The following is a 24264-nucleotide window of genomic DNA, read 5'->3' as shown; positions in this document are numbered from 1 at the left end:
CACTATCATGGTACACACATCTCGGAGTGCAAGAAGAAAATAGCAGCAGCAATGTCACTTTTAGTGATAGCCTGACACTGATTCTCTTACTTGTTGACTCGGTTTCAAAATTACTTCTGCTTTTTGGTCCAGCCAATAGACCACTATTAACCTATTCATTTTCTTCCTGAGAATTCAGGGATGCTGGTAATGGAAATCAACCACTGGGAGCCTGCTAAATTGTCAGGTAGGGAGGTGAGGATGGAGTGTGTGTTCTTAAACCGTGGAGATGGAACAGAAGGGAAAGAGCTGGAGAGACATGGACAATGTGAGTAAGTGAAGGGAGGAGTCTGACAAACAATGGGGCAGAGTTAAGGAAAGAGGGGACTGAGAGCAATGAGGAGGCTAGAGTGAGAAGCAAATAGGCTTGGAGAGGAATGGAGAGAGAAGAGGAAAATATGGAAAGGCAGGCAGGAGCTGTGTAGGTGAGAGGGACCAGTTAGTGTTACTTATCATAATCTTCTAGAATTACCACTATGATTGTGATTTTCTGATGGACTTGGTAAATCCTACCACCCCACTGTGCTGTGTCAAGTAAGAGACATTAGGGCTACGTCTACACTGGCCCCTTTTCCGGAAGGGGCATGTAAATTTCATGAGTCGTCGTAGGGAAATCCACGGGGGATTTAAATATCCCCCGCGGCATTTAAATAAAAATGTCCGCCGCTTTTTTCCGGCTTTTAAAAAAGCCGGAAAAGAGCGTCTACACTGGCCCCGATCCTCCGGAAAAAGCGCCCTTTTCCGGAGGCTCTTATTCCTACTTTGAAGTGGGAGATGGAACAGAAGGGAAAGAGCTGGAGAGACATGGACAATGTGAGTAAGTGAAGGGAGGAGTCTGACATAAACAATGGGGCAGAGTTAAGGAAAGAGGGGACTGAGAGCAATGAGGAGGCTAGAGTAGAAAGTAGGAATAAGAGCCTCCGGAAAAGGGCGCTTTTTCCGGAGGATCGGGGCCAGTGTAGACGCTCTTTTCCGGCTTTTTTAAAAGCCGGAAAAAAGCGGCGGACATTTTTATTTAAATGCCGCGGGGGATATTTAAATCCCCCGCGGATTTCCCTACGACGACTCATGAAATTTACATGCCCCTTCCGGAAAAGGGGCCAGTGTAGACGTAGCCTAGGTGTTATTACCTAGATTTATTAAGTGGTCTAGACCATGGTGAAAGGCAAAATTCAGCATCCAATTAATACCTGTTTAAGATTCTTTTTCCATTTTAGTTATTTGAATCTATCTCAATCTAGTCAGTACATCATGTTTAATAACCTTATTTATCTATCTTTGCTTTGAAAAAGTTGAAAATTAAATTCTGGCTACATCAGTGTAGAAATCTGTTGCTTTTTGTTAGACAGGCTGATCTAAAGGTCATAATCCAGATATTTATGAGCCTATTGTATCTTTCCATCAGATAAAGCACTGAAGATGACTGGCAGTGTTGCTATAAAAGAAGGCCTAAAGATTTTTCCTGTGGTTTTCATAAATGACAGCTCACGGAAATGTGCCACTTAAATGGAATGACAGCTAGAGATGTGACCGACTGCAATGTATCTTTCCATTTCTACTATACCAGGGAATGATGAAGCAGTTTTAACTCTTGTACTGTGCAACTCAGATCTTTAGAAAAGGTAGAAAAAGAAACCACTTTCCTGGATACCCAGATCTTTGAAATGTAGTAACTAGATGTTTTGCGTCCAACAGTATTCGTTTCGAAAGTGCTCAATAGTGCTATACTACTTAATGTGATGTTTTGTGTTTAGTGACTTGGCCCCCAATCCTGCAAAAAATTTAGACACATTTACCTTAAGCATATGTTTAAAAATCAGTGGGAATATTCATTTGTGTTAAGTCTTTTAACACTGGGGTACTGATATTAATTTGGGATGTAAAATCCCATTTAAACAGATATCAGGTTAAACATTTCATTTAACTGGTAATCTACTTCCCAAAGATCCTGCGGACGGGGGATGGGGGATGCTTCAGCCTGGCTGGGTCGGGGGCACTGTGGGCTGGGCTGGGCTGAGCCCACTGCAGGTGGGGGCTGCTCGGGCTGGCCCAGCCCCGCTGTGCCTTGCTGCAGGAGGGGAGCTGTGCCAGCCCAACCGGAGTGGAGTGCCCCCTACCTCTGGTGTGGCATGGTGGGCCTGTCAGGACTGGAGCACCCCTTGCCTATGGTGTGAGGAGCTGAGCCTGACCAGGCTGGAGCAGCTCCCTCAATTGTGTCAGGCGGGGTGCTGCTCCAACCCAGCCAGACTGCCAGTTAACCAGTTACCTCCCTGATATCTATTTTGCAGCCGTAGCAATGCCCCATTCCTTGCTTTAACATAATGACAACCACTGCACCAATAACTGAAATAGTAACTGGAAGCACTTCTATGGCACTTTTTGTCTCCATGGTACTGTGCAAATGTGAGTATTATGGCATGCTATTTTTCAACAGCAAACAAGCAAACAACGTGGATCAAATTTGTCATAGGATGGCAAGGCATATGTGTGAATCAGATGTAAAATCAGTTGTACCATTCAAACAGAACTGCCAGACTTAGCGATCACTATCGTGTGCATTTAACATGGCATCTGATATGGCCAAGAGTTCCCACTACCTAAAGACTAGTAGCAGGTGTCTAATAAACTAGGCAAAATATAGGCGCTTGGCATAACCCTACTCTCATCTCCTCAGATCTGGCCAAGAGACCAAACAATTCAGAAAAAATCTTTTGGACCCCAAATGGACAGAGAACATAAGAACAGCTCTACTGGGTCCATCCAGCCCAGTATCCTGTCTACCGACAGTGGACAATGCCAGATGTCCCAGAGGGAGGGAACACATGTGATCCTCACATGATCCCTCCCTTGTCACCCGCCTCATTCATTTACACAAGCTGGAATCTGAGTGATATATATTTGTGATCTAGGAGAATTTTCTAACCACCATGGGTGACTGACTTGGTTCTCTTCCTCTCCCTCCCCCTCCCCTCTGCTCCTTTCTTTGTAGCTTTCCACAGTGTTCATTTGGTGGGATATTAATATGCATGCTAAAGGGAAGGGAGCACATTCTTCAAAAGGTCTGAAAACAGCGTGAGATATGAGGAAGATTTCTGTAGTTACTATGTCTGGTAAGACTTAGGGAATACTCTGAGCATAAGAGAGATTGTTCTTTGTTCATTACACCTCAGCTTGTGGTGTGAAGATGACAATTGGTACAATGTACTTGTGCCAGGGTGTAGCTACCCCTGGGATTAACGACACACTGTGGACTGAAGAGGCCATGCCCCCTCACTCTTGTTGAGCATGCTGAACCTGGAGAAGGATATAAAAGGGAGAGACCCAGCTCAGTTTGGTCTGGCAAAGGAGAAACGCTGACATTAGTTTCAGGCTCTTCCCAGGGAGTTGCTGGAGCTATGGACCATGGAGGCCAAGCTGGTGGGAACAGCAATGAAACCCTTAGTGACTCTGAAGGATGAGGGTGAGCCGTAAGATGACACCCCCAGGAGAACTGACAGAGCAGAAACCAAGGGTAGGAAGTGACCCGGGGAAAGTAACTGTTAAAATATAAAACCAAGCTGAATCATGGACTTCTGGCTTCACAGGGCCATGGATTGGGACCTGGTGGAGAAGGTGGGCCCATGTCCCCCAATACTGCTTCACACCAACCACATGTTGTGGGCACTGCTCAAGGATTCTGGCCACTAGGCCACGCTGCCCTGAGAACAAAAGTAGTCCCAAAGACTCTGGCTTTTAGGTCATACTACTCTTCTAGGACTGTCCTATCTACTCTAGCCATTTCAGTCATGACCCCCTTATTTGATGCTCACAACCTGACACGCTGGGATGGGGTGTATCTACTTTGTACCAGTGCCCCACATATAAACTTGATACATGATACTGGAATCACTGGTTGAAGAGTTGTGGTTTGTGTTGCAGCACCAATAAGGCTTACGACATGGACATTATTCCTCTCTAGGCTTCAGGACTTTGTGTCAGAGAAAACAAGACTGCAGGGATTTTTAGGGTAATCATTCAATGTATTACTTCAATACAAGCTGAAATCAAGGTCCTCTACAACACTTCCCAGTATGTTAGCTCAAATGTTTGGCTTCTTTTGAGGTCATCTGCAGTGTGCCTTATCTAGTTGAATGTCTAAGGCTGAAAAAAAGAAACAACTGAAGAAGCCCTTCTGAAGGTGAAAAAAGGCCACTTACCCTACCCTATTTTATAGGACTGTTGTTGATGCTTTGCAAGAGTGCTCAATCTGTCATCTTCTGCATAATGTTAATAGCAATCTATTCATCTTCTACCTCAGGGCTCCTCGACTTTGGAAGTCCTGGGGGCCACAATGATACTCACAGCACATGCCAAGGGCCGCAACTTAAGTGTGGTTGCATATATATGTAAATATATGCAAATTGCTCCTTTCACACTGATGGGCATGAATATAAAGCACTTCCCACAATGCCCCAGAGCTCCCGGCACCTCCTTTCTGGGGGCTAGAAACACTGACAGCCCATACCCGTCTGTTCCTGCCAGCCTGTCCGCTTGTGTCTTTCAATATTCACCTTGCCTGAGAGACGCCTCGCCATTGTGGAGTGTGTTCCCAGTGAAGATCATGTTCAAAGGATCCCACCTGCGAGCTGTGTGTTGAGCCCCAGGCAAACCCAAACCGCACCGCGGGCTGCAAACAAAGGGACCATGAGCATCACGCAGCACACGGGCCACCTATTGAGTAGCCCTGTTCTACCTCATTACATGCAAAGGGCAAATAATCTAGAGGAATAGTGCGTGACATCCAAGGTATAATCTTTATTTAATATGTTATTCAGTTTCTTTTGTATGTCACTTCTCAGCATGTGAATTCTCTGGCTAGCCATGTGACAAGTGGGAAGAGAGAGAAGAGGAAAAGACGTTCTAAAATGGGAAACGTCTTCCCTGAAGGGAAGATGATTTAACTGTCAATGTAGGTATTAGTGCTTGCTTCCATCAAATGCAGAAGGAGCCCTGTGATGGGGTCTTGAGTGGAGCCCACACCTCCGAGGTTCTGTCCCCGGAATGCTGTGGAGAGAAGCCGCTGCTGGAGCCAGGGCAGTTTTGTGCTGCTTGCTCGGTGGCCGCCAGCATATTCTGGCATATGTACGCCATGATGCAGGACAGCGGGGGCGGGGCCGAGGCCAACAGGGGAAGTACCACCCTCCAGAGCACAGGAGTGGTGGGCGATTTAAAAACTGCCATCCCCGCTGCAGAAGGAGCAGCAGCAAGACTGCAGGAGGAAGGGAATCAGAGGGCCGCCAAGGAGGAGGAAGTTCCCAGGAGCGACACGGACAGGCAAAGGCAGTAGGAAGCGACCCAGGGCACGGCCATGAATAGGCCTACGGGTTGGTGAGCTGTGGGAGATTTTCTCCACTAACCAGACGGGGTCAGTGACCTCCGTCCTTAGGGGCCTGGGTTGGGGCTTGGAGTGGAAGTGGGCCTGAGCTCCCCTACCCACCTTGCCATTAGGGGAGTGGAAGGCCCCTACCCGCTCAGGGTGGCAGGAGCATGTGCGAGTGGTGAATGTGAGGGATACCGATGGTATACGGGTCAAAATCAATAAAAGCGGATTACGGCCCTAGTCAAGTCCAGATCTTTATAAGCCCCTTTGTTACTTCACCAGAGTAATTTCATTACTTCCCAGCTTTATGTAAAGCAGAAACATGTTTCAGCAGCAAGATCAAGCTCTCTTCAAGTGCTCTAAATATTTTATTCCATGCTAGATTATCTTTCTCCAAATATCCCCAAAATATCAAATTGAGCCAATTGGCCAATAACATATAAGGCCCATGCTGGTCTCTCTGCCACTGCACGTTCACGGTCACCAAGAGGTTAATCTGCAAGAGAAAGCAGTACGGAGTTGCAGCATTTTGTGGCATACCACAGCTGGCAATGACATTTCACCACTGAAAGGTGATATGTGATATGTCTTTGATTTAGCTGAAATGAACCCCCTCTCCACATTTCACATATGCAGCTTCTATCATGTGTTCTGTCTTCTTACAGGGGGAGTCAGATAGTGATTCCCAACACTGAAGGCAATTTATTACCCTATGCCAGTGTTAACGGGGAGCAGAACCTAACCTCCAGGGAATCCGATAAAGGAAGGTAAACAATACTAACACAAACTGAAAATAAGTAGTACTCCATTATACTTGGGTTAAATACTCACTGAAATAGTAAAGCATTTAAATGATGATTCTAAATATATAGTTTGAGTCAAATGAAAAATAAATTGCATATATGGATGAGTATAATCCACCCATTGTTTCACAGCTTTAGTATCCTATTGGGAGTGTCACAAATCTACCCACTGCTCTGTCTCTGACTGCCAGATTTTGTTTTCATATAGTATATGAGGTAGCTGAAAGTAGCATACAAATCCATGCACTCATTCATCCATGTCCTCCTGTGTCTATGAATTATGCCTGCCCGCTTCTGCTGCCTCACATATATTTGATGTTCCACTGCACAAATGAAATCTTGCTTTTTTAAAAATTAGGCATTCTATGAAGAGCTGTAATTTTGGGTGTCAACCCCTTTCTCCTTTAGCAGGATTCACCATGACAGATAGGGAAGTCATAGGGATCTGGGGACTCTAATTCTGAAGGATGGTTCATGTAGTAAGCATGGAGCATCTCCAGAAGATATAATTTCTTCCAATAGTTTCATATATAGATAGATAGTAGAAGATTTATCTGGCATCGCTCAGGTTCTTAACCCCATTAATTTTGTTTTTTTTTCTCATTTGAATCATTGCTCTGGGGTGGGTCTGGAGATTAAGGGTTGAGTGTGCAGGCTGCTGTGAGGAGAGAGGAATTTCTCAGCCCTCTCTCACGGCAGCCGCTTGGGGCCAGGAGAGGAGGGGTGCATGTCCCTCAGCTGGGGCAGGACCAGGTTCATCTTCCCCCCCCCCCCGTGCTCCCCAACAAAACTGAGGAATGGAGCAAGCTGTGAACTTTCTGCTCACTCTCTGACGAATGGGAACAGCCAGCAAGGGTGCCTGGGGTATGGAAGACTCAGGGTTGGGGCAGTCCCAGATGGGGGGGGGGGGGGGTGCCACTAGCCATCTCCTTTCATCTGCCTGGTGATTCTGTCTTTTTTGGATATGATTTTATACATCCCCATACGGGGGAGCTTCAGCCCCATCCTGCATAACCAAACCCTTGTCTTGCTTTAAGTTACAATAAGAGGAAGCTGTATTCCAAATTCGGTGGTCCTAGCACTTACCATTTAGCAGGAATTCTTGAACGAACAGATGGATAGACAGAAAGACTCACTCTCTTGCTCAGAAGCTCTCAAGTATATAGTTATAGATACATATGCCCACTTCCCCCTATCGCCCCCCCACACATGATGGTCACATCAAAAGACAGAATTTGGCCCTTACTGATTTGGAAATGTTTGCCTATGGTCCTCATAGGTCAATTCTAGAAACATATGAAAGCAGTATTGTTTTATCATCCATTTTTTCCTCTATCTGTGAAGGAGTCAGTGTTTCCTAATTGAAGGCCATGCAAAGGAAGGTGCATTTTTTATTTGGATATTGATTTACAGTTGTTGCTGTTTAGAAAAAAAATCACACTAACACCTAGGTTTTGAGGGCACAATATTCTTCCCCATTTTCTTACAATTTGATGTGACGTGTTTAAGGAATTCACTGTGCTCTAAAATACTGTCTCAAATCATGTTTGTTTTCCACTTCTTTCCTGATGGGAGGTAACAATGTAACCTGTATATCCAAACTGGCTGCATTCTTATTTTTAAAGGACACATGCTACTTCAAAAGCCTCAGGACCTGGAGGACATTGAGGGTGTGGCTAGACTACAATGCGTTTTTCAGGGAACGTGTTTGCTCTTCTGCTTTTTTTTGTCAGAAAAGCCTCCTCCAATAAAAGAATTGGAAAAAGCTAGGCAAAATGCAAAGTGCATTTTGCTTAGCTTTTTCCGAAAAACCAGTGTAGTCTAGCTGCACCCTCAGATGGAAAGATTTACATCTCATAATGACTAACATTCATAATGACAACTGTTTACTTTTTAAACCAAACAAAATTCATTAAACCACCTCTCTTTTAAATCAAGACATTTTCTTTGTCTAGACAGATGAGAACAGAAAATAATAGAGTTGTATCTCTTAGCACTGCATCTATCTCCACAGGCTCTAAACAAACACCTTCTAAACAAACACCTGAAAGCTAAAATCAATCAAAAACAGAAACTACCCTTCACCGCTCAAAGCCATTCTGATCAAGATCATAAGCAGAAGTTCATTACAATGTATGTCAACTCCTTACTAGGAAATAGAAAGGATAAACAAAAGAGTAGTACATTGTACCTGTTGGGGAGACATCTTTGTCCCTTGTCCTGCAAGAGATTATCAAGAGTAGGCACATACTCTCACAATGGTTCCTCTAAAGACAGGAGCAGGTGTACTGTATGTACAATGTTGGTGTTTTGCTGTCTTTTTTTTAATGGTGAATTCCTCTTTAACTTTATGAGAGCAAATAAAATGCCAATTGTATTATGGAGGTGCACTACTTCAAGTCGGGTGTAAATCCCTTAATTAAACATGCTAATTTACAGCACTTATTCTCAAACACAGACTATTTCAGGAAAGAGGACACACTTTAATTTCCTTGCATCTTCTTATGCTGATTAGATCCTTCTATGGAGAATTCTAATAGATTTAAAATCACTCCTTTTTGAAAATTTCCCAGAGATTCTGATGTGTTCTCAGACCTCTGTAACTACACAAGTCAAAGATTGAGCCTAATGAAAGGTATAACCCAGGGTAGCATATTGGGAAAATTTCAAGCTACATTGTTTAGCTTGTTCCCCATAACCCTTTTATTCTTCAGTTTGAAGACTAACAGAATGCTACAGTGTTGCAGAAGACTTTTATTCTTTGCTGCTGGCTCCCATGTTCACTAGATTCCTGTTTAGCTACTTCTCTCGCTTCTCTTCCCCCCTCCCCATGGCTACAACCCTTATTAGCCCAGGGCTGAGTGGATTGATTGATTAAGGATGTTAACCTGGGACTCAGAGGACCTAGACTGAATTCCCGGCTCAGCCACAGGCTTCCTTTGTGACATAGGCAAGCAGGGGCGGCCCTAGACTAGCTGCCAGCAACTGGCCCCCTAGGCAAACCATGCAATTGGCGCCCCTACCTCCAACCCCTCAATGATATTACGCCACCATTTGGTGCCCCATTTAACTTGGCGCCCTAGGCAACTGCCTAGTTCCCCTATATGGACAGGCTGCCCCTGTAGGCAAGTCACTTAGTTGCTTTGTGCTTCAGTTCCTCACCTGTAAAATGGGGATAATAGCACGATCCTACCTCACAAGGTGTTGGGAGGATGAACATATTAATGTTTATGAAGTGCTTTAATACCAACAAGGACAGAATCAGACCTGAGAGTTAGAGGGAATAGCCTACAAAGAGAGATTGGAAGACTTAAATATGGACAATTTAGAAGTTTACCTTATGACCTTTATAACAGAGGGACGAATTTAGCCCTATTAGACATTGTACAGCAAAAGTCTTACGGAACTACATGACTGCACTACTATCCAGTCCCCTCCCAGAATTTTGGTACTTGGTGGAATCAATTCATCAAAAAGTATGGTGAGATGGTAATATGCATTGTAAACCCCAGAGGATCCCTGAAAACAGAGTCACAGTGCAGGTAGTGGATATCTTTAGCCCTCACATAAGGCAACATTTTGCTAGAGAAAAGATGGAGTGTCCTAGCTGTAGTTTTTGTGCTACAATGCAAGGTGTTCTCATGCACTGCCAAAGAGAAGGACCAACACTCATTCTTGGTATCAGGGACAGCTGCAGTCTTGGCTACTTTAAACCCATTTTCATATGTTGCAGTATATTCAAATCTTTATAGACCTTAATTCTCCCCCTCTTGCATCTTTCCAACACTGGTGAAACTTCACAGAAAATTCAGTTCTTCATTCAAAAGAGGGGGGCACAAATCAATTAAATACACTCATTAATAGAAATCATTTTCCAACATAGACTACTTCAAGGAAAAGACAATCTTCAGTTGGTTTTAGCACTACTCACACTTTAAAGACTTCTCTAATAAATTTAACATAAATTCATTTTGAAAATTTTAAAGATGCCTGATGTTTTATATTGCTGTAAACTTGATGAGAACTCTAGCTGAGATGTCAGAGTCATATGTTTTAAAGTCAATTGTTTGTAGACGGAACTGTCCTAAGCCTGTGCCCATATAGACAGAATCTTTTTTTACCAAAAAGATGTACATCTAATTTATTTCCTCTGTTCCTTGCATGCTAGCTTCCCATCGTGGGGAGATTAACTCTAAAATACTTTTGCATCCCATCAGCATTTCACAGCAATCATTGTAATCATAGCACTGGCTCTAAGATTTGAACTAGAGTCCTTGAAAACACAGAACTCTGCTTATATAAAGCATTACTGCATTGAAAAACCATGTCAGCGTCACTTCAGACTATTATTTGGATATAACCCAGAAGTGTCGCAGTAATTTAGTTCCAATGCTCACATAAGAAACCCTTAAAAAGGAGTTTGTACTATGGAGAATTGCCTTCAAGAAGACTGAAAAATACTGAACTGCAGCTATTCTTTCTTTCCTTTACCATTTACTTTCTTTTTATTTTTAGATCTCATGAAATTAAAAAATACAGTGCAATCTCTTATAGGGAAGCCAGGTTTTTTTTTCAGAGACATTCACTGTAGAGATTAACAACAACGAGAATTAAATGCAATTTGCTCATTTCAATACATTGAAACAGTTGAGAGATTCATTGTGCTTTACTACAAACAGAGTTTGGCTGTAGCTGAGTTCTTTGTATAACTGGGCTCCTCTGTGCATAAAACCTGAACCAGGAGAAATTACGAAGATTTAATTCATTTTTTATTAGTCTTCTATATTGCAGTGTTCCATTTTTACTTGTATGAGGTAGTAATACTTACAATCATGTTTTTCTTTAACAACTTTAACTTTATTTGCAATTTCCCAGGAGATAAGGAATGCTGGATATATTTAAGGGATTGTATATTAGTATTTTTGTTGATTATTATATTTTAGAGGAATAAAATTCCAACAACAAATGCTTAAACATGTTTACTAATCCTGACAAAACGGGTCATGAATGTAACAGTATGGGCCTATTTTCCTTGAAGTAATATATTATTTCCTTTTAAAATGTTGTGCCATTTGCAGTCTCAAAATTTGTTCAGCAAGCTGCTTGCTGAGCTATAGGCTAGTCACACAGCCATGTCCACAGAACTTGAATGAACAGAGGGAATATTTAAATGAACACATAAAGGGTCTGGTCCTCTTCTTACTTCAACCAGTATGAACGAGGCAATACACCAATGAAGCTAATGAATTCTACAGGTGTAAAACTGGCAAGTGAGATAAGGTTCTTGCTCAAAGGACATAAATGTAGATAGACTAACAATGATTGGTTAGCAATGGGATAGTACTTAATGGGATAGTGGCTTAATTGAAGCCCGATCCAAAGCCCTTTGAAGTCAATTGAAAAGAGGCCGTACACTTTGCTGTTCTAGTGTTCCAGGGAACTTTATGGTATAGATATGACTTCGAAGAGCCCTGCAATGTGCTTGTTCCTACCCACCCTATCTGACTCTTCGCACAGCAGTAATACACTTAGTCCTGGCTTGGGCAGCACTGAGGAACAACTAAAGGTTTTGTGCTCATGTGCAGCTTTGCTCCTATTGAGTTAGTTTCCCCTCTTCTAAATGAGATCACAAGGACATCAGCACTATTATGCCGTCACCGATTTTCTGTATTGTCCAGTTGCACAAGAATATTGTACTATTCGTTTTCTAGTATGGTTAATGCCCGGGTGCATTAATGTATCTTATGTAAGACAGAGAAGCTAATTGTCCTACTCTACTTGCAGGACTATGTCCCGTTCTGGGAGCCAAACTTTAAGAAAGCTGTGGACAATTTGGAGAGGAAAGGTTAAGAAAAAGTGGACATGTTTTGTCTTGAGAAAAGAAGACTGATGAAGGAACCTGATAACAATCTTCAAATTCATTAAGGGCTGTTATAAAAAGGATGATGATTGATTGTTCGCCATGTCCACTGAAGGCAGAAAAAAAAGGAGTCATTTCAATCTGCAGCAAGGGACAGTTAAGTTAGAGAGCTGGAAAAACATTAGCACTGTAAGGATAGTTAAGCACAGAAATAGACTTCCAATGAATACCCATCTTTGGAGATTTTTACAAACAGGATTAGACAAACACCTTCAGAGGTAGTCTCGGCATACTTGACCCTGCCTTAATTCAGGGAGCTGACTAGATGACCTCTTGAGGTTCCTTCCAGAGCTACATTTCTATGAGTCTATGATTTTGTATATTATGTTTTCTTCCTCTCCCTGCAGGTGGTTCAACAGAGTTTTCTTGATAATGGTTGCCTAGGAAACTAATTAAGGAGACACTTTGGTAGGAAGTGGAGTTGCAAGCATTAAACTCTATTGGAAAGACAGATGTGGAAATTAAGGTAATGCCTGAAAGGATGAAAGGATTTATCCTTTATTTTGGGAAGAAAGAATAACATGAAATATTTGGACTATAACAAAGCAGCTTCTTACGCAGCACTGACTTTTAAAGGCTAAGAAAAAAAAATGGTCATACTGAGCAAGAGATTTTAAAACCGAGACTCTGTTTCTGGGTGGTACATGTGATGTGAAAAAGGTTCCCAGAGCAGTTAGAAATGATTAGACGATCAAACAGGTTGATACAAATAAAATGGAATAGACAGGCTTTTGAGCAAACTCCAAGCAATTAGCATGTGGGATGTGTGTTTTATATGGTGTCATATGCAGCTTAAAAACATTTTGTGTGAGTTTTGTGAAAGGTGTCAATTTGGCACCAATTTGAAGACTCACCTCTTCTATCTTTATAACAGATACAGCTGGGAAAGCATCAATGCCCTACTAATATACCACAGGCCTGACCACATCATGCAGTGAAAGGATACCACAGTATCAAAGGGTCCCATTTGACCCTTTTCCTGAGATTCCAGAAAGGGTAGCACTTAGTGGAAGTGATTTATTAGATGTGAATTCTGTTTAAATAATGAAAGAGGCACAAAGAATTTTTTGGCTGTACTTGATAAAAGTAACCAAACAGAAAAACATGGCTTCTTGCCATTGGGTCGGGGTGGGGATGGCAAGGGGGGAGAAAAGCTTAGTTGTTCAACAAATGAAGAAGGGGCTTTTTACAAACAGCTATTAATTAAGATTCCAGCTAGGGAGTTACATCTCTCACTCAAGGAGAGATCAATTCAAATTTTCCTTCCAGTTAATTCAGGGTAATTTCACTGACTCCATATTTAGACTGATGTAACATAAAAGAATTTGGCCTATTGTACACTTTATAGCTATATATGAATATGACTATTTGTATAAACACACACTTTGTAGTATGGTAAAATATGCAAAATGTCAAAAGCGGAGGAATAAATATCTGCATTTATGGCTAATGATTATAAATTATTAGTACAAAATTGTTAAATGCTGCTACTAAAATGTCTTAATAGTGACTTCAGGTTGTAATCTCTTTGGAGTAGGGAATGTGATCTGTGTTGGAAATGTATCTTTAATGGTACAGGACCGTGCACATTTTGATGCAATGTACATTGAATGTGATTAATAATCCTTCTAACATTGAATTGCAATTTTACTGGTTTCTGAAACATTTTAGTTTGAAATCTGTTCAGATCCATGATACTACCTTAAATCACTCTGCTGTATGAATAACATTCTGATTGTTAAATTCTTGTCATTTTTAATCTGGGAAATCTTACGAGAGCTAGATGATGGCTTTCAGAAGGCATTAGCATTTACAAGATAGTAATTCCACCCATAGGAATGTGTGAAATGTTTTATATATGCAGAGGATTAGTCCGATCTGAAAAGGACATTTGCTTCTTCGTAGTTCAGACACCGTGTCTGTGGATCATAATTAGTTTAGTAGCTGTTAGTAGCACTCCCTTTGGGTAGAAATGGCTATTGAGATTGGCCCATGAGCACACTTGCTCACCTACCACAGATTTGTTGGCTAAAATCCAAAGGAAAGCACTGATGACCTCAGGTGGAGGCTTCATGTCCAGCATGGTCATCTCAAAGAAGAGATCAATATTATACCTGTAAATTTTCCCCCCTAAAATGTGACTTATAACAAGAATCTGCATATGTTAGATACCCTTGAAGGCCTCATCCTGAATTCCTTATGCAGGCAAATCAAGGTCCCCACAGGAGTTAAAATCCTGGTCAATGACTCCTCTGTGGCTAATGCCAAGTTTTCACTTGACATGCTGGAGAACGAGCTTCTGGTGTTCAATTTAATGGGTCTAGTTAAGACCCACTAAATCGAATGCTGAGTGAAGGTCTGGTTGGAGCCAGTGCTTCTTACAGTTGCGAGGAGTAAGGAAAGCTGATGGGAGCATTTGCTCCCATTGGCCTCCCCCATGAAAATGGTGCCAAGCTCAGATTAAGGTAAGCAGACTCCAGTTACCTATTTTACATAGCTGGAGTTGCGTACCCTAACCCGAACTTTCAGGTCTAGTGTAGACCTGGCCATAGAGTCTTCAGAACCTCAGCAGCACAACTTGGCTCTGTGACAGCAATAGAAAATAACACTCACTGGGGTGAGGAAGGGACCAATGGGACACATGGAGAGAACAGAACCTAAGGATACAGCCCTTTGGTTCCTCCCCTGAACACACCAATGTGTTTATAGGCCAATTATTAAATTGTTTGTAATTGTGTGAAAAATATGGATAGGCTAATACAATAATTATGGTTTATGCTATGTAAACCTAAAGCAGACATGACATGCAAGGTTGGAGCAGGATTAACTTTGCCCTTGGATTTTTTTCCTGATTTTTTTGGTGATTTTATAAACTCTGTAACATAAATTATACTTTTTTTATATTTAGTATTAAAACACCAAAACCTATGAACCTCTTGCAGCGATCACAATACACCTAATAGAAGACTGGATGTTTCTACAATGTAATACAGCAATGGTAATACTGAAAAACTTTAGAACATCTTAACCTTAAAATTTCAGATTCAAAAATCAAATCAGATTATTTACTTCCACAGCAGCAAAGTCAGTCAATCAGGTTCCCCTTTGTGTTCCTACAGACACTTTATTTGAAGGCTTTTTATCAATTTGACCATTATTTAATATTTTCATGCATTACAGTCTTTCCTACAGCGTTACTTATGTTTTGTTTGCAAGATGCTGCCACTCAATACTGAGATTGCCTTGGAGCCTAACCTTTATGATTTTGTTCGGAGATAGTCTGCTTTTGATAAAAGCCTATATTCTGTGAAATAAACAAGTCTTTTGTAAGGTTTCACCATTTTGATCCTGAAAGATTTTCTTCCGCTTTATTTTCCCTTCGGCATTTGCTTCTAAATGGACATTGAGCCACTCTAGTCTGAAATACAACTTTTTATCTTGGGAATAAGAAAACCATATTTTTGACCCTGAACACTTGTTTCTAAATAAACAGTCATACTCTAAACCCTGCTGCCATTTTCCAGATCTAGATGCTTTTTTCATTACAATAAAATCATTTTATATCTACCTGTGAAATAATATTGGAATATTTTGGCATCAAGGGACAAGAAACATGGGGAATTCATGAATTTTGCAAATACTAGTATGTATGAAAGACAACTAGACGATTAAAGTAGATGTAGTTTTAGGAAGGAAGGAAGGAAGAATATGAGCCTTACTGGGTTTCACTAATACAGGACCAGGTCTATGGAGAAATATTAACAATAATTTGAGAAATAGTGATTGGTTGGCAATATGGGTAGTCAATTATACTTTTAAAAGACAATATCAGGGGAAATGAAGAATATATTAAAATTTGCCAAACCTAATTTGTGTATTTGAAAGTGGGATGATAAATGGCAAATGGGCTAAATGTTTAAAGAAATGGTGGCAGTTCTTCAAGAGGAATATAAAAAGAAACCTACTTGAACGGCAATGCTCAAACAAAACCTTCATAGAGAGATGGAACAAAACTGTATCCAATATAACACAAGTTTATCTTTAGACTGAGATTTATAATTAACACTTATGGGGGCTATATTTAGAGATATCTGTGATGATTTCTTGAGAGAGAAGAGTGCCTATGAGTGCACTTTGGCCCATGTTTTATTGTTTATTGGTAAATAGAGAACTAGAGCCAGATTTTCTTGATCTCAGTGACACTGCTTGTGGGGGCAGATACTATTCATTGTAAGTAAGGGGTGAGCAATAATTTCTGATGGGGGGGGCATGTCAAGATTTTGTTACATGGTCATGGGCCACACTTTTCTATGGAGTGGGCAGGGTTTGGGATGGAGATTGGGTGTAGCAGGGAGCTCGTGATAGGGGATTGAATGCAGGGTCTTAGAGGGAAATTGGGTGAAGGAGGGAGTTGTGATCTGTGGCAGGGCCTTAGGATGCAGAATCTGGGATGGGGTATGGGTGCAGGAGAGGATTCTGGTCTGGGGAAGAGGTATAGGTGGGAAAGCAGGGTCTGGGAGGGAGTGGTGACCTGGAGGGGGAAGGGGGATGCAGAGGGTTTGGGTGGTGGCCTGGGCAGGGAGTTGGGAGGAGGCAGAGGGGTGCCAGAGGCAGGCTCTAACCAGAAGGCACTTACCTACATGACTCCCAGCCAGCAGCCCTGCAGGATTCGGAGTCAGGCTCCCAAAATGTCTGTCTGCTGCCCATAGCTCTCTGCTGTGGGCGGTGGATGGGGAGAGGCTTTGTGTGCTACCCCCACTCTCCAACAAAATCTCTCAGCTCTTTTTGGCCAGAAACGAGGGATGGTAAAGGTCATTTAATGAGGTAACCATATAACTGCTAAGAATAGTACTGGTTACACGGCTGTGAGCGCTGAAGTATAAAGCTTGAATACGATTCATACTGGAGTGCTGGAAGTGAAGCCTCCCCAGGAGCTAGGCACTTAAGGACTGCTGGCTTCACTCCTGGGGAGGAGGCTTTGCTGCTGCAAGCGAAGCTGCGTTCCCAGGAGCAGGGCAGAATTTAACCAATAACATTAACGAATAAGCATCAGCATATTGGTTGACCAATTAAATGCTCACATCCCTACCAGAAACTGGCCACAGGGAGCGGAGAGATTTTGCTGGAGGCCGGGAGCCATGCAAGAAGCCCACCCCATGGCGCCTGGAACAGAGAGCCACAGGGAAAGTGGCTGGTGGCTCTGTGCCTGGGGGTCCCGGTGGGGCGGCTCACAGGCTGGATCCAGTGGCTTGCAAGGCCAGATCCAGCCCACAGGCCACATCTTGCCCACCTGTGGTGAAAGTAATAATTCTGAATCTGTGTGGATAAATGGTAAAGCATTTAAGGATTAAATTGTAGCTTTGCCCCAAGCCCTATGCACGGGGAGCCTGAAAAATGCAAGAAACTAAAAGAGAATCACAATCAATCTCCTTGTTTTGCCTTGCTCTCAGCCCTGCAACTGCATGCATATCTGCTTTATATCTGTGGGTAGCCACATCCATGGATGGTTCCTGGCTCATTTTTGTGGATTCAAATGTTGTATCTGTGCAGGGCTCTCCGTATCCTGTGTAAGTCCTGTGCAGTGCGTATTTCCTGGTGCATCAGCACAACTGCACTGCCCGATACATTGGAGGTATGGAACCATGACTCCCTGCCCACTCGAGACTGGATGGTGTTGTTTCTGGGGTGGGTGATAATCAAGGCTCCTGGAAGCGATAGTCACTGAAAATGAAATTTGCTTGTGCAAGCACTTGCACCAAAAGAACTTTGGCACTTATCCAACTAGAGATCAGAGACAATACAATGTGGCTTAACTGACCAATCACAAGTGAGCAAGCAGGGATTTTTTTACTATACGTAGGTGCTGAAAATGAGATCTAGGCTCCTAAATCAGTAAGGCATAGCGACCCTGAGCGCACCAGTGCCTAAATAGCTATACAAATTTCTGCCTAAGTGAAATCTCACTGGAAAATATTAATGATGAATTCAGACAGCAAAAACTCAAAATGAGGCTATTTGTCATAACCATGATCCCGTGCACTAAATGCCCAATGCAGGTGGAACTACACAATCATTGATCTGACAATTGAACTCCCATAGACAAAATTACCGCATCATTTTCTCAAAGTGATCACTCTCTACGTGACACAACAGTCCTCCACCTCAAAGGAAACCTGCACACATTTTCAAATGATGATTCTGGGAGGTTTAAATTAATAACTTTACTAGATATTAAAAATCATGGGCTGAATAGAGGAACTAGATTTATGACTTAATATAGCATGACTTTAACCTGCTAATTGCTCCCTTCTTTCCCCTTCTATGAGTGCTTGGGTATTGACAGCCTACTTCACCAGGAATGGTCACCTTGAAATATGTTACCTATTTATGCTAAACAATTTGTTCCACCTTGTTCTTAGCTGTGATACTCGGAGTACCTTTTTGAAGAAGTTGAAGAAGAGCTGTGGGAAAGCTCAAAAGTCTCTCTCACAGATAGAAGATAATTCAGTAAAAGCTATTACCTCACTCACCTCAATATTATCAAATGTATTTGAATTATAGATAAATCTGAGGGAATCTCCTTAAAATGTGTCTCACAACCTCTTGCTGCAGGGTTTTTTCAATCTGCAAACTAGAGATAGTATTACCTCATCAAGATGTTGGGAGGTTTAATTATTGCTTAGAAAGAGATTTAAGGCCCTTGGATTTAAAGTGACATTTAAGTTTAAAGCAGTACTATTGTGTATACAATATTTTATCAATGAAGCTAGTGTCAAAGGTATGTTACCAATTTAGTATTACTAGAAGGCTGTAAATTCTCAGGTTGAACTGACACAACAAGCATTGCTTAAATTATATTCTGGGATGAAGATTTTCAAAAGAAATGAGACAAAGCACAGTTGTCTATAACGAGATATTTTGCGGATACCTACCCTGAAATATACTCTCTGATAATGAAGCCTTCTTAAGGTTAACATTTATGTTAGACACCAGACATTCCAAATCTCTTCTGGATGCTTTGACTTAATGTGATTCTGAATATACCACTGTTTTCAATCATCACATTCAATAAAATGAGTGCCCTAAACATCTAAAACTTGAACAGTAAGTACACAATGGTATGTGCTCATTTTTGTAGCTCTTGTTCAGGTTTTTTGTGTGACTTGAGTAGACTTTCTATACAATGAGAAAAACAATTTGAAATATGCAAATCCAAAGTTATCATATCAGCAAAGCACAGTTGCCTATAAGAAGGACATTTCACTACCCCCTTGAGTATTCCAACTACAGTGAACTAACTACTGTTTGAATTTTTGTAAGATTTGATGAGTCTTATGAGAAGATAAGCAGCTAAGCTGAAGAGACAGAAGTAAAACCCTGAAAAACTAATTTCATCAGTAGACCCAGGGGTATACCAATACTGTCTTTCACCTACAGAAAAGGACGTCATTGTTCTTGAGTGTTGGACTAGAAAAATCACTGGAGGATGCTATTTGTAGATATTTTTATCATAGTGTGTAGCCCCGTCCTACATCCCTTTCTCATTTGAATGATCCCATAGGAAAATGAGCATGAGTAAGCGGAGCTCAGTTGGACACCATCTTTTCTGTTTCGTATGCAATAAAATATTTATCCCAAAAGTTGTCTGTTTGGTTTGCTTTAGTAACTATTTTGGTTTGTTTCATAACAAAATAACTCAACATCCATTTTAGGCCCTGATGCTATAAATGTAAATGATTTTATACATGGACAGTTCAATGCAGTTAAGTACGACTACTCATATATATAATGCTAATCATATGCATAAATGTCTGCAGGATCTGCGCTATAAGTTATACTTTCAAAGGATTAACTAGGTAACACATCCTATGCTACTGCATTACTGAAAACCATTTCTTCTAAAAACTGTAGACCAAGTCTTACAGGTGCAAGTACAATTACATTAGAGACCATTCAGAAGAAAGGTTATTATCCAGTTTCATGGAATATGACTCAAAATATTATACATATAAATAAAACAAACTTAAAAAATGAATCATTTAGCAATTCAGAAATGTGATATCTAAAAGTCAAACAGCAGACAATTAGGGATAACCTGGAGCTTCAGTGCTGGAAACCTTTACCTTTGTGAGAGCTATGAATTCATCAACACTGAACAAAAATACAACCCTACCAATTTAGTGCTTTTGAAGAAGAAATTTAGATTAATCCAGTTTGCTTCACGCTTAGGTGCATGTATAAGATGCCACTCTCATTTTGGCCACTGGAGTGCTCCCATATATTTTTTCTCACTCATGCATTATATATACAAGGAGAGTAAAATAAAAGAATGGATGTACGTCTTGAAATTTCAAAGGCCACCCTCCCACGAGACTGGGACCACAGTGCATTCATTAGTTCATACGTTGCTCAACAGTTCTCACTTGAAACTTTTGAAGAATGCAGATTTTGTTTACTGCATTTTACCTCTTCAACAGGAATGTGAGCAAATGAAAGAATAAACTAGGGAGGTTGGTGTGTAGACGACTACACAATTAACTGATAAACCAGAGCTTATCAATTAACCTGTGAACTACATGCATTCCCCCAGCTTTTTGCCTCTGTATTGTAGCTTTAAGCCAACTCCCCACCAGATCCGACTCCCCCCCCACACCTTTGTGCTGTTGCCTCTGATAGAAGTAGCAGCACAGAGGATAGGCAGGAGCCAGTGCTGGGTGGAGCCGGCTTAAAGCTGTCTCCCCATGTCAGTGGCTCCTGCCTCCCCCTGACCTTTGCTGCCTCTGATACAAGCTGGCTCCCCCAGCACCGGCTCTATGGAGCTGCCTGCCTCCTTCAGAGGCAGCAGCACGGGGCAAGGGAAGGCAGGAGAGGATGCCACAAAGCAGCCTCTGTCCGCAATGTGCTGGGCTTGCTGCAGACAGAGGCTGCTCCATGGCAGGAGTCCCTGTCCGTGGGGGGGTCCAAGCTCCCCATAGACTGAAACTGTTCCGGCATCTCACGGAGAGAGAGGGATTCTGCAATTCTCACACAGGTATAAACCATGAAGCTGCTTGGGAAATAGGAGATTCAAACCCTTTTCAACCTCCAAGCATCCGTTTGTGTGTCTTTCACCAGCTCCCACAAAGAAGCATGTACCACGTAGCCCCATTGGTGTGAGCGGGTTGGAGGATGGAAAAGCCCCATTCAAATTGCTATTGGGCGAGAGGAGGTATTTTGTACCCCATGGCTGAGTTGTGTGTCAGTTTTAAAGCTCTGTTTGTAGCTTGCCACTAGGCTATTTCTTTGCTGTCCGTTCAGTCAGCTGTAGGGCAGCCTTTGTCTCCTTTGACATTGTTTCCATGTCTTGACAACACACACCTTTGCTAAGGAGGACTGGAGCTAGGTGACCACATATTTCGTATACAGCCACCCTGGGAGGCTGGCTTCCCTCAGAATCAGTGCAGTAGGCCCACATGCTATGGCCATGCCTTGGGACAGGACTCAGTCTACAGTGATTAGGGCTGAACAAAAGCTCACGCAGCCAACAGCATGCCAGGGCTTTGTTCTATCGGGACAGATGCCCATCCATTTTGAGCGCATTCCAGATACTTGCAGTTTTCTTTTGGTTTCAAGTCACTTCCTGGATTAAGCCTGAATTAGATTAATAGCTCAGAGACATTTATGATAAATTGCCTGGTACTTGCCTTCTATCTAACAGGATAGACCTTTCTTATTCAGGAGGGGCCTGCTCCTATTGAAGTCAATGACAAACCTCCCATTAAGCTGAAAGACAGCAAGATGAGGCCCTATAACTCCAGTGACTGGAAATGATTCAGCTTGGGACTTGACATGCATTGTACGCTGTTTTACATCTCCTGACATTTTTTGGTTTTGTTTGTGGTAGTGTGGGCTAGCTTGCCATGAGTCAACAATATACAATTTGTACAAGTATATGCTAACGCTTCATGAAATTTAAATGTTGCTTTTGATTATTCCAGACTATAAAGCTGCAGTTAGAGTTATGAAGTGGCATTAATCATAGGAGTTTGCCGTCTAAACACTGAGTGAATCCCTGCGTGCCTATGAACAAACAGGCTGAGTGGGTTGGTTGAACTGAAATGTAGGCACTGCTGGGGTTGTAAGCTGCAGCTCTGAGTATGACCAGTGGGGGGTCAGTGTGTCAGCGATCCCTGATATGCAAGTGAATTGCTGCTGTTTTTGCAGCCCTTCAAGGGCACAGTTTGTATCCTCCCAGAGAGACAGTCATAGTGGCTGGTACTGAAGGGGGATAAGATCATAGCCCCACCTGATTTTGGGAAGAATACTACACCAACGGCTCCTACCAGGGGCCAGTCCCCTTACCAACACAGAGCTACTGGAGGCTCTTAAACTGATTTTAAGGAAATCCAGCTTGTGGCTCCATCACATGCAAAAATATAGAGTGGGAGCCCCCTTCACACACCTCAAAAAAGCCATCCAGAGTCAGTGGAATTTCCCACAGACATATTTCCAAATGTGACAATTTTACTCATACACAAGTCAGTGCCACCGCCTCTGTCACTGTCTGACTTTAGTTTTTTATTGTGATGCCGTTTTACAAACAGCACTCAGACCTGCAACCCTTTCTCACAAGAATAACCGTGACTTCAGCAGGAACAATTCCGTGAATAAGGGCCACTGCTGAGAGCAAAGGTTTGCTCTGCTTTTATTAATTTTTAGAAGGAAACAACAAATTTACAGAGATGTTTTCTACTGAGTTCCATTCAAATTATTTGCTATTCAATATGAATGCCATCCAAGTATACAGATTGAACCTCTTTAGTCCAGCATGCTCTGGTCCGGCAGCATCTGTGGTCCAACATAATTTTAGTTAGCCAGATGTCCACTTTTCGTGGATGTGGCCAAGTTTCCTGTGTTCCCATAAAGTTTGTTTATAGCCACCAGTCCTGGCTGTCAGTGTTCTGTGCTGTTATTTAGCTCTAATTTACCCCTAAATGTCTTCTAAGAGCCTAGTAAGCAGTGGAAGTGTTAGTAATGCTGCTAGACAACCAGCAGGGAACCTTTTTAAGGTCTGGAGTCTCTGACACATGGAAAAATCAAGCAAAAAAAACCCCCACCCTCACTGACATGATCCCTACTGAGAATAAGAAAGACTCTCCCCACATTTCCCTTGCACACTAGAGCCTAAGGGGGCCAGGCTAGTAGATTGTTTACGGAGTACTGCAGAAAGGGATCTAGGGGTCATAATGGACCACAAGTTAAACATGAGTCAACAGTGTGACACTGTTGCCAAAAAAAGCAAACATGATTCTGGGATGCATTAACAGGAGTGTTGTGAGCAAGACACAAGAAGTCATTGTTCCGCTCCACTCTGAACTGATTAGGCCCCAATTGGAGTATTGTGTCCAGTTCTGGGTACCACATTTCAAGAAAGACATGGAGAAATTGGAGAAGGTCCAGAGAAGAGCAAAAAAAAAAAAAAAAAAAAAGAAAAGAAAGATGATTAAAGGTCTAGAGAACATGACCTATGAGGGAAGACTGAAAGAACTGGGCTTGTTTAGTTTAGAAAAGAGAAGACTGAGGGGGGACATGATAGAACTTTTCAGGTATCTAAAAGGGTGTCCCAAGGAGTAGGGAGAAAAATTGTTCTCCTTGGCCTTACATTGCAACAAGGGGGCTACGTCTACACTGGCCCCTTTTCCGGAAGGGGCATGTAAATTTCACTAGTCGTCGTAGGGAAATCCGCGGGGGATTTAAATATCCCCCGCGGCATTTAAATAAAAATGTCCGCCGCTTTTTTCCGGCTTTTAAAAAAGCCGGAAAAGAGCGTCTAGACTGGCCCCGATCCTCCGGAAAAAGTGCCCTTTTCCGGAGGCTCTTATTCTTACTTTGAAGTAAGAATAAGAGCCTCCAGAAAAGGGCACTTTTTCCGGAGGATCGGGGCCAGTCTAGACGCTCTTTTCCGGCTTTTTTAAAAGCCGGAAAAAAGCGGCGGACATTTTTATTTAAATGCCGCGGGGGATATTTAAATCCCCCGCGGATTTCCCTACGACGACTCATGAAATTTACATGCCCCTTCCGGAAAAGGGGCCAGTGTAGACGTAGCCCGGAGGTTTAGTTTAGACATTAGGAAAAACTTCCTAACTGTCAGGGTGGTTAAACAC

At 42.2% G+C, this 24264-nt stretch overlaps 1 protein-coding gene across 1 annotated transcript in view; it reads right to left on the bottom strand.

Annotated features, from left to right (window-relative positions):
- GRIA3 (glutamate ionotropic receptor AMPA type subunit 3) overlaps positions 1–24264 on the bottom strand; it is a 253895-nt gene that overhangs the window by 113891 nt on the left and 115740 nt on the right. The gene's annotated exons all lie outside the window — the stretch shown is intronic.

Source organism: Pelodiscus sinensis, chromosome 13 (assembly GCF_052426305.1).
Source record: "Pelodiscus sinensis isolate ZL-2025 chromosome 13, ASM5242630v1, whole genome shotgun sequence".
In the NCBI taxonomy this organism is placed as follows: domain Eukaryota; kingdom Metazoa; phylum Chordata; order Testudines; family Trionychidae; genus Pelodiscus; species Pelodiscus sinensis.
The sequence above is the reverse complement of the archived record's forward strand: the minus strand, read 5'-3'. Positions and strand labels throughout refer to the sequence as shown.